Genomic DNA, 12,028 nt, shown 5'->3' with positions numbered 1-12,028 from the left:
ACCCTCATTTATCTTTTAATTGGTAAATTTGACCAGTCAATATTTCTAAGAGTTCTGGCCAGGTTCAAAACTACCTCAGGCAACCCCAAAGAGGGAGGGATGATAGACCCACTTTAACCTTACCCTTCCCACAAGCCTTCTAAAGAAGAAAATATGCAAAAAGTAAACAGCTACAAAACTTAAAAAGGAGAGAATGTACACATTTAATAATAACAGAACAAGGCCAATTACATTTGTTATATTACTAAGTGTAAATGGGTTCAATTAACCTATTAAATGAAAAAGATTTTCAAATTGGATCACAAAGCAAACTGTACACAAGAGAAACATCTAGAGCAGAGTGATTCAGAAAGACTAAAAATAAAAGAATGGGCAAAGTGTATCTGAAATATCACCCCCTTCACACACACACGAAAGGCAAGGAAGTTCACAATCTTCATATCAAACGAGAATATTAGTTAATGCCAAAAACTATGAAATGAGACTAATGCTCTTTATATAATGCTAGTATGCAATTGATACACCGGTAATGAATATCTGGGCACAAATAACCAACATTCATTAAACAGAAATTACAGGATATGAAAGAAAAGAAAGATCGAAATATAGTAGTCGTAGACAAAAAAGCAAAGATGTAGCAGTCTTAATAACAAAAGTAGTAAGATAGATGTGATGGACGTGTATGAATCTATTATTCCCGTGAATATAAATGACAAAGGTAGATTTGAGAAAATGACTATATATTAGCCCTCAAATAAAACCTTAATAAATTCTGCAATGAAAAAAAAGATGGATACAAAGAAGAAATTAATGATAACAATGAAACTCAAAAGGATCTTTTCCCTTGGGTATTAGAAGCATCACTACCACCATCACTTCTCTCTCAAGCAAATTTCCTTTTTTGTTACAGAGGAAATACAAACCAAAATTATAATATTCTGATGAAACATAGAAAATGAAAACACTACAAATCATAAGGAATATAGCTAAGCTGTGCTGAGATGAAAGTTAAAAGCCTTAAGTTCTTGTGTTAGTCTGTTTGTGCTGCTGTAAAGGAATACCTGAGACTGGATAATTTATAAAGAAAAGAGGTTTATTTGGCTCATGGTTGTGCAGGCTGTACAGGAAGCATAGGGCTGGCATCTGCTTCTGGGAAGACCTCAAGAATCTTCCAATCATGGCAGAAGGCAAAGGGGAGCCAGGTGTCATATGGTGAGAGAGGGAGCAAGAGAGAGACGCCAGGCTCTTTCAAGCCAGATCTAGTGCTAACTCATAGAGTGAGAAATCACTCATTACCGCAGGAAGACACCAAGCCATTTATGAGGGGTTCACCCCTGTGGCCTTCAGGGATCACTTTTTAATACGAGATCCTTCCACGGATCACATTTTAATACGAGATCTGGAGAGGAGAAATCATTCAAACCATACTGGTTCTCATATCAATGAAAAAATAAACAGTGAAAGTACATGAAATAAGCACCCCACTGAAAATGTTAAAAAAAAAACAGCAAAATAATCCAAAGAAATGTAGAAGAAAAGAAAAAGGAATATGAAAATGAACATAAAAATAATGAAGTAGAAAAGAGAAAGCTTAATAAATCTGAAAGTTTATCTCTTATTTTTTTCAAACCCAGATCTTTGATTCCATCTTGCAAAGTACCACACTGTTCTCTGGAGCAGCCTCTGAGAGAGGCTGTTTCTACTGAGGAAGGAGAAAGTTTGCTACAGCTGTGAGAGGAGGGCACATGTTGGCTCCCTTAGTCGAGATCCACTGTCTCAGCATCCAACCTACTAGTCAGAAAAGTCTGTTTAGTGATTGGTGCTCACTCAGCAACTTACTTCCTTCCTTCCTTCCTTCCTTCCTTCCTTCCTTCCTTCCTTCCTTCCTTCCTTCCTTCCTTCCTTCCTTCCTTCCTTCCTTCCTTCCTTCCTTCCTTCCTTCCTTCCTTCCTTCCTTCTTTCCTTCCTTCCTTCCCTCCTTCCTTTCTCCCTCTCTCTCTCCTTTCTTTCTTTTGTTCTTTCTTTCTCTGTTTCTTTCTTTCTTTTGTACTTATGTAAAAGAAAACTACTAGTTGATATAATAAAAAAGAAGAAACACAGATTAATGAAATAAAAACTGATATGAGAAAAATAATGACAAAAGCAAAAAAATTAAAACCATAACAGACCACTTTTCTCAAATCTGAGGAAAATCTTTGAAAATCTGAGTAAAATGAAAATATTTTTAGAAAAATATAATTTACCAAAGCTGACTCCAGAAGAATTAAGAACATAAACACATTGTTTTAATAGAATAAATGAAGTCACCAAAGAGCTACTTCTTTAAGAACTCAGTTAGGCATGATAGTTTGACTGTATAATTCTACCAAACTTTTAAGGAGCAGTAAATTTCAATGCTCTGTAAACTGTTCTAGGGTTTAAAAGATAAAGAAGTCTCTCAAATATTATATCTGGACATTATAACATTAATGCTAAAACCTGAGCAATCTTGCAAAAAAATAAAAAGTACATGCAAGTTTCTCCTATGTATAATCATACAAAATAATGCAGATGAACAATCAGACTCCAGCTCTCACATTTATATCTCCTGCTCAGATCTATTTCCTGGGCTTCAGAGAATCGTAAATCCAGCCATTCCACAGATATCGCCAGTCAACCTCCTTCCTAAACAGATGTCATCCCTTTTTCTTCAATCTTGTCCCTCTTGCATTTGCAAGCCAGAAATCTGCAGTACCCTCTCAATTCATACACCTATTCAATTGCTAAAGCCCTTGAGTTCCACTTCCTCATCGGTTTCATCTTCTCCCTCACCTGTCTCTGCACTAGAGACTCATAATTGTACCCTGAATTTCTGCAGTGGACTTTTAATTGGTATTCCTAGCTGCTGCACTTCTTCTTCAATTCTTGCTATAAAAGGTTATCCAAGTGCTTTTTCCAAATTGCAGATGCAGTCACACCTCTCCTCAGATTGAAATCCTTCATTTAGTCCCCAACCCATTTTGATGAAGTTCAAATCTTTTAGATTTAGCACACAAGGCCCTTCATGGCTGTACACCTTATTTCTCCAAACTCTACTGTCAGTGCTACCCAATGTTCCCTTATATCCCAGTGATACTAAAACTACCTGTGATTATCCAAATACATCATGCTGTTGGTCATCTCTACAACTCAGTTCATGCCATTTCCTTCCTCATGGAGCAATTTCTTCATCCTTTTTGCTCATAAACCTAAAGTATATTTACTCTGACATTTTAAATAAGCTTAAATAGTTGCAAAGACTATGATACAACATATTGTACATACTGACATTTTAAAGTAAAACATTTATATCACTCTTCTATTACGTTAAATGAAATCTAAATACCATAACAACTTTATAATTCATGAAAAATACATAGATAAGCTATTCTTTAACAGTTAGAAATTTTATATCAGTTCCCTTTTCCTTTGGACTAATGTTTTCATTTCACTCCTTTCACATTTTTTTTCTAATGCAATAAACTTACTGCTTTACAGTCTTTTATTCAGCATTCTCCAACACTTCTGTGCAGAACACATATTATACAAAATAAAATTTCAAAATTTCTTGTGGCTGAGTCATCATAATAATTATTAGTACTTTCACTTGATAAAACAACATAAATATACTATATTTAAAACCTAGTTATTAAATATAAGTTCTAAAATTTTAAAAATCAGGACTGATAAGCCTCATTCATATAAATATATTTTTTAAAAAGATGAAAATGGCTTTTTTCTATTACTACACATTTTTGTCAATAAATGCTAGTTACACTAAGAACAAGACAGGATTAAGAATGAGTTTAATTTCTTTTCTTTTTTTTTTTTGAGATAGCATTTTATTTTGTCACATAGGCTCACTGCAACCCCTAACTCCTGGACTCAAGGAATCCTCCCCTTCAGCCTCCTGAGTATCTAGGACTACAGGCGCATGTCACTATGTCTGGCTAATTTTTTAATTTTTTAATTTTTTTTTAAGAGACAGAGTCTTGCTGTGTTGCCCAGGCTGGCCTCAAATTCTTGGCCTTATGTGATCCTTCTTCCTTGGCCTCCCAGACCACAGGGATTACAGATAAGAGTCACTGAGCCTGGCTTTATCTTTTGTTTTTATATAGAAAAGCACTGATAAGCTTCATTCATATAAATATATTTTAAAAAAAGAGTTTTCAAAAGATCATTGTTACCTGATTTTTTGAAAACTTGAATTACAAACTCAAAGTTATATTATGATCTATCAACCAAAATTATTTTTAAGGATCTAGTAGTAGTCAGTTCTATGAAATCCTCCTTTCATTTTATTAAAAGCAAAGAACAGAAAACTACCTGAGTTACAAAAGTTTGTAGATTAGTAAACATTTACTTCCTCGCTCTCGTCCTGCAATCCCCTCTCAATGTAAAATATCAATGTATTTGTAATTTTACATTTGAATTTGTAAATTTGTAAATGTAAAATTACAAATACATTGATATTTTACATCATCTGTTGCTTGTGTTCTAGAGGGTCAGTGTGGCAGGCTGGCTCTAAGATGGTCCCCAGTGCCATGTTCCTGAATGCCCCTCAGAAAGCTTGAATAATGAGTGGACTCCCAGCCAAAAGCATGTTTCAAGCTTATACCAAACTTAAAAAAATACCAAGATAATTCACATTGCCACTTGCCAACCGAAATTCAGTGTCAATTTTGCAACTTGTGGGATTATGAGGTGAATGTGTTCAATCACTAATATTTGTCAAATTTATTCTGGTGCTTTACCAGAGCACCAACAGAACACCAGTGATGTTGTGGGCTGAAAAAAAATTCATTAAAAATCAAGAAACCTGGAAGCGCCTTTCCTAAAGGTATCTTACAAACTCTAGCTCTTCACTCCCTCAATTATAAACAAATTTGTTCTATGATTGAACTATTTTGGGCAAAACCTATGTACTGCATTCCATTTATGGAGAGTGACAGTGCCCATTAGCATGTTAGAAGCTCTGAGGAGTCTACCTTTCTAAACAACCGCGTTTGCACAGAATCTCTCACACTGATTTGACCACAAAATCCTTTTTATACGTAACACGTCTTAATATTCCATGGAACATATGTTAGGATATGCTGTCTTAGAGTGTACTCATTTTGTAAGAGTTGATTAGAAAATATACAAAATATTGTTCTAAAAATACTGGTGATAAGTGTTTGGTCAATGGCCAACTTACTATATGTGTTGGTTAACAGTTTCTCTTAGTCATCTAAGATAACCTTAAAAAGCTACATTGCAAATTCTCTTCTCCAGGGGAGATAGGTCTTCTTTTGGCCAATTTTTTTCTCAAGATATGAATGTGATTTCAAAAACAGTGAAATATACTGACATTTGCTGATTACCATAACCTTAGTAGCCAAATGTGATTTGGAAGGGAAGGATTAGAAACTGAAAGATTCCTTAGTAAACGAACATTGAGGATATACACACACACACACACACATATATATATATATCTCAAAATAAAGCTAGATTTATTTACAGGTTGCAAATAAAATCATAAAAACTGAATATTATCTTACAAAGGCTTTCTTTTTTATATTATAAAGCAGGATTCTACAAGCAACTACCCAAAGCCATAGGCATCATTGCTGGGAGCGTTCAGAACAAGTGAAGACCTAGGGCACACAAATGGGAAAGAAAACAGCCCTATCCTGCTCCTGCTGCTTGGAACGTGTGTGATATCTCTGTATCCTGGGGAGGATATGTAATCTTCTTCTTGGTATTCCAGCTGTATGTGCAGCTCTTACACCATCCTTAGGTAGATGAAGTGAAGGGAACAGCTATTCAGGGTACTGAGATGATAGGATACCTCTAGTCCTAACCCTTCAGCTTATTTGGTTATTTCTGCAGATTATATAGCCTGAGGCTCCTACTCTACTTCCTATGGGCTGTGAACTTTGCATTTTTAAAAATCAATAGTGGGCAACTTTCAGGGTGGTGCTGAGACTATGTGGGCTTTAGAACCGAAAGGTTGAGGGATTGGTCTCGGCACCATCACTTTCAGCTGTGAGATGTTGAACACATTACTTAACTGATGTGACCCTCAGTTTCCTCTTCTGTATAATGAAAAATATTCTCTGCTCAAAAGGATGGTTTGAAGAATTAGAAGTAATGAATGTTTAGTACAGGTCCAGACATCTAGTAGGTACACAACAAATGATAACCAGATAATTATTTATGCATTCATTAACTTATGTAACAATGTTTACAGAGCACCTGCTCTGTGGAAGAGCTTTGGAGGGCAAAGATTACTAAGATGTGCCTCTTGACATATCTTACTGATATGAAATGACATTTAGTGATATGACTCGAGGGCATGAAGCTACTTTGTGGCATGACTGAAATGCACACCTCCCGCCTTTCCCATTCCACCAGCTTTGGAATGGGAAAATTTCATTTTAGTTGGGGAAATATAACAACTATTTCATGCAGACCGTTGAGATCCAATCCCCCATTTGTACAGTGGTGGGGTACATTCAATGTCCATCCAAAAGGAGAAAGTCATTTGTTTGAAACAAAAACCCCAACTTTCAGCCTCAAATTATTTACATTCTACTCTAGTCTATTGTGCCAAGTCAGCTAGAAAATAGCCATTAGGTAACACCTTTTGGATTGACGATCATCAATAGCTTTTGTGGTTAGAGAAATAACTGGTTAGAGGTACCGTCTTGCTGGATTGTGGCACAGAATGATTCAGAGTGATATCGTGGTTGCAATGAAAAAGTCAAAATGTTAGAAGCCAGTTACAATCAGTGGGGATTAGATTATGAATCTGTGTGTTGAGTTTAGGATATTTGCTCTGTCTTTCAGAATTGCTGTGAGGATAAAATCAAAGGTGATGGTAAATGTGAAATGTAAAATGCAATACCAGTAGAGTAGATATTACTTTTATTGAATACATTTACTATTTTATATCATTGGACATAACACTTTTTTTTTTAAATTTATTTATTATTATTATACTTTAAGTTGTAGGGTACATGTGCATAACGTGCAGGTTTGTTACATATGTATACTTGTGCCGTGTTGGCGTGCTGCACCCATCAACTCGTCATTTACATCAGGTATAACTCCCAATGCAATCCCTCCCCCCTCCTCCCTCCCCATGATAGGCCCCGGTGTGTGATGTTCCCCTTCCTGAGTCCAAGTGATCTCATTGTTCAGTTCCCACCTATGAGTGAGAACATGCGGTGTTTGGTTTTCTGTTCTTGTGATAGTTTGCTAAGAATGATGGTTTCCAGCTGCATCCATGTCCCTACAAAGGACACAAACTCATCCTTTTTTATGGCTGCATAGTATTCCATGGTATATATGTGCCACATTTTCTTAATCCAATCTGTCACTGATGGACTTTGGGTTGATTCCAAGTCTTTGCTATTGTGAATAGTGCCGCAATAAACATACATGTGCATGTGTCTTTATAGCAGCATAATTTATAATCCTTTGGGTATATACCCAGTAATAGGATGGCTGGGTCATATGGTACAACTAGTTCTAGATCCTTGAGGAATCGCCATACTGTTTTCCATAATGGTTGAACTAGTTTACAATCCCACCAACAGTGTAAAAGCGTTCCTATTTCTCCACATCCTCTCCAGCACCTGTTGTTTCCTGACTTTTTAATGATCGCCATTCTAACTGGTGTGAGATGGTATCTCATTGTGGTTTTGATTTGCATTTCTCTGATGGCCAGTGATGATGAGCATTTTTTCATGTGTCTGTTGGCTATATGAATGTCTTCTTTTGAGAAATGTCTGTTCATATCCTTTGCCCACTTTTTGATGGGGTTGTTTGTTTTTTTCTTGTAAATTTGTTTGAGTTCTTTGTAGGTTCTGGATATTAGCCCTTTGTCAGGTGAGTAGATTGCAAAAATTTTCTCCCATTCTGTAGGTTGCCTGTTCACTCTGATGGTAGTTTCTTTTGCTGTGCAGAAGCTCTTTAGTTTAATGAGATCCCATTTGTCAATTTTGGCTTTTGCTGCCGTTGCTTTTGGTGTTTTAGACATGAAGTCTTTGCCCGTGCCTATGTCCTGAATGGTACTACCTAGGTTTTCCTCTAGGATTTTTATGGTATTAGGTCTAACATTTAAGTCTCTAATCCATCTTGAATTAATTTTCGTATAAGGAGTAAGGAAAGGATCCAGTTTCAGCTTTCTACTTATGGCTAGCCAATTTTCCCAGCACCATTTATTTATTTTTATTTATTTATTTTTTTTTGAGACGGAGTCTCGCTCTGCCACCCAGGCTGGAGTGCAGTGGCCAGATCTCAGCTCACTGCAAGCTCCGCCTCCCGGGTTCACGCCATTCTCCTGCCTCAGCCTCCTGAGTAGCTGGGACTACAGGCGCCCGCCATCTCGCCCGGCTAGTTTTTTGTATTTTTTAGTAGAGATGGGGTTTCACCGTGTTCGCCAGGATGGTCTTGATCTCCTGACCTCGTGATCCACCCGTCTCGGCCTCCCAAAGTGCTGGGATTACAGGCTTGAGCCACCGTGCCCGGCCACCATTTATTAAATAGGGAATCCTTTCCCCATTTCTTGATTTTGTCAGGTTTGTCAAAGATCAGATGGCTGTAGATGTGTGGTATTATTTCTGAGGACTCTGTTCTGTTCCATTGGTCTATATCTCTGTTTTGGTACCAGTACCATGCTGTTTTGGTTACTGTAGCCTTGTAGTATAGTTTGAAGTCAGGTAGCGTGATGCCTCCAGCTTTGTTCTTTTGACTTAGGATTGTCTTGGAGATGTGGGCTCTTTTGTGGTTCCATATGAACTTTAAAGCAGTTTTTTCCAATTCTGTGAAGAAACTCATTGGTAGCTTGATGGGGATGGCATTGAATCTATAAATTACCTTGGGCAGTATGGCCATTTTCACGATATTGATTCTTCCTACCCATGAGCACGGTATGTTCTTCCATTTGTTTGTGTCCTCTTTTATTTCACTGAGCAGTGGTTTGTAGTTCTCCTTGAAGAGGTCCTTTACATCCCTTGTAAGTTGGATTCCTAGGTATTTTATTCTCTTTGAAGCAATTGTGAATGGAAGTTCATTCCTGATTTGGCTCTCTGTTTGTCTGTTACTGGTGTATAAGAATGCTTGTGATTTTTGCACATTAATTTTGTATCCTGAGACTTTGCTGAAGTTGCTTATCAGCTTTGCTGAGACAATGGGGTTTTCTAAATATACAATCATGTCATCTGCAAAGAGGGACAATTTGACTTCTTCTTTTCCTAACTGAATACCCTTGATTTCTTTCTCTTGCCTAATTGCCCTAGCCAGAACTTCCAACACTATGTTGAATAGGAGTGGTGAGAGAGGGCATCCCTGTCTTGTGCCAGTTTTCAAAGGGAATTTTTCCAGGTTTTGCCCATTCAGTATGATATTGGCTGTGGGTTTTTCATAAATAGCTCTTATTATTTTGAGGTACGTTCCATCAATACCGAATTTATTGAGCGTTTTTAGCATGAAGGGCTGTTGAATTTTGTCAAAAGCCTTTTCTGCATCTATTGAGATAATCATGTGGTTCTTGTCTTTGGTTCTGTTTATATGCTGGATTATGTTTATTGATTTGCGAATGTTGAACCAGCCTTGCATCCCAGGGATGAAGCCCACTTGATCATGGTGGATAAGCTTTTTGATGTGTTGCTGAATCCGGTTTGCCAGTATTTTATTGAGGATTTTTGCATCGATGTTCATCAGGGATATTGGTCTAAAATTCTCTTTTTTTGTTGTGTCTCTGCCAGGCTTTGGTATCAGGATGATGTTGGCCTCATAAAATGAGTTAGGGAGGATTCCCTCTTTTTCTATTGATTGGAATAGTTTCAGAAGGAATGGTACCAACTCCTCCTTGTACCTCTGGTAGAATTCAGCTGTGAATCCATCTGGTCCTGGACTTTTTTTGGTTGGTAGGCTATTAATTATTGCTTCAATTTCAGAGCCTGCTATTGGTCTATTCAGGGATTCAACTTCTTCCTGGTTTAGTCTTGGAAGAGTGTAAGTGTCCAGGAAATTATCCATTTCTTCTAGATTTTCCAGTTTATTTGCGTAGAGGTGTTTATAGTATTCTCTGATGGTAGTTTGTATTTCTGTGGGGTCGGTGGTGATATCCCCTTTATCATTTTTAATTGCATCGATTTGATTCTTCTCTCTTTTCTTCTTTATTAGTCTTGCTAGTGGTCTGTCAATTTTGTTGATCTTTTCAAAAAACCAACTCCTGGATTCATTGATTTTTTGGAGGGTTTTTTGTGTCTCTATCTCCTTCAGTTCTGCTCTGATCTTAGTTATTTCTTGCCTTCTGCTAGCTTTGGAATGTGTTTGCTCTTGCTTCTCTAGTTCTTTTAATTGCGATGTTAGAGTGTCAATTTTAGATCTTTCCTGCTTTCTCTTGTGGGCATTTAGTGCTATAAATTTCCCTCTACACACTGCTTTAAATGTGTCCCAGAGATTCTGGTATGTTGTATCTTTGTTCTCATTGGTTTCAAAGAACATCTTTATTTCTGCCTTCATTTCGTTATGTACCCAGTAGTCATTCAGGAGCAGGTTGTTCAGTTTCCATGTAGTTGAGCGGTTTTGATTGAGTTTCTTAGTCCTGAGTTCTAGTTTGATTGCACTGTGGTCTGAGAGACAGTTTGTTATAATTTCTGTTCTTGTACATTTGCTGAGGAGTGCTTTACTTCCAATTACGTGGTCAATTTTGGAGTAAGTACGATGTGGTGCTGAGAAGAATGTATATTCTGCTGATTTGGGGTGGAGAGTTCTATAGATGTCTATTAGGTCTGCTTGCTGCAGAGATGAGTTCAATTCCTGGATATCCTTGTTAACTTTCTGTCTCGTTGATCTGTCTAATGTTGACAGTGGAGTGTTGAAGTCTCCCATTATTGTTGTATGGGAGTCTAAGTCTCTTTGTAAGTCTCTAAGGACTTGCTTTATGAATCTGGGTGCTCCTGTATTGGGTGCATATATATTTAGGATAGTTAGCTCTTCCTGTTGAATTGATCCCTTTACCATTATGTAATGGCCTTCTTTGTCTCTTTTGATCTTTGATGGTTTAAAGTCTGTTTTATCAAAGACTAGTATTGCAACCCCCGCTTTTTTTTGTTCTCCATTTGCTTGGTAAATCTTCCTCCATCCCTTTATTTTGAGCCTATGTATGTCTCTGCGTGTGAAATGGGTCTCCTGAATACAGCAGACTGATGGGTCTTGACTCTTTATCCAGTTTGCCAGTCTGTGTCTTTTAATTGGAGCATTTAGTCCATTTACATTTAAGGTTAAGATTGTTATGTGTGAACTTGATCCTGCCATTATGATATTAACTGGTTATTTTGCTCGTTAGTTGATGCAGTTTCTTCCTAGCCTCGATGGTCTTTACATTTTGGCATGTTTTTGCAATGGCTGGTACCGGTTGTTCCTTTCCATGTTGAGTGCTTCCTTCAGGGTCTCTTGTAAGGCAGGCCTAGTGGTGACAAAATCTCTAAGCATTTGCTTATCTGTAAAGGATTTTATTTCTCCTTCACTTATGAAACTTAGTTTGGCTGGATATGAAATTCTGGGTTGAAAATTCTTTTCTTTAAGAATGTTGAATATTGGCCCCCACTCTCTTCTGGCTTGTAGAGTTTCTGCCGAGAGATCTGCTGTTAGTCTGATGGGCTTCCCTTTGTGGGTAACCCGACCTTTCTCTCTGGCTGCTCTTAAGATTTTTTCCTTCATTTCAACTTTGGTGAATCTGGCAATCATGTGTCTTGGAGTTGCTCTTCTTGAGGAGTATCTTTGTGGCGTTCTCTGTATTTCCTGGATTTGAATGTTGGCCTGCCCTACTAGGTTGGGGAAGTTCTCCTGGATGATATCCTGAAGAGTGTTTTCCAACTTGGTTCCATTTTCCCCCTCACTTTCAGGCACCCCAATCAGACGTAGATTTGGTCTTTTTACATAATCCCATACTTCTTGCAGGCTTTGTTCATTTCTTTTTCTTCTTTTTTCTTTTGGTTTCTCTTCTCGC

The sequence above is a fragment of the Theropithecus gelada genome, chromosome 2 (assembly GCF_003255815.1).
Source record: "Theropithecus gelada isolate Dixy chromosome 2, Tgel_1.0, whole genome shotgun sequence".
Lineage (NCBI taxonomy): Eukaryota > Metazoa > Chordata > Mammalia > Primates > Cercopithecidae > Theropithecus > Theropithecus gelada.
This window is presented reverse-complemented; position numbering follows the sequence as displayed.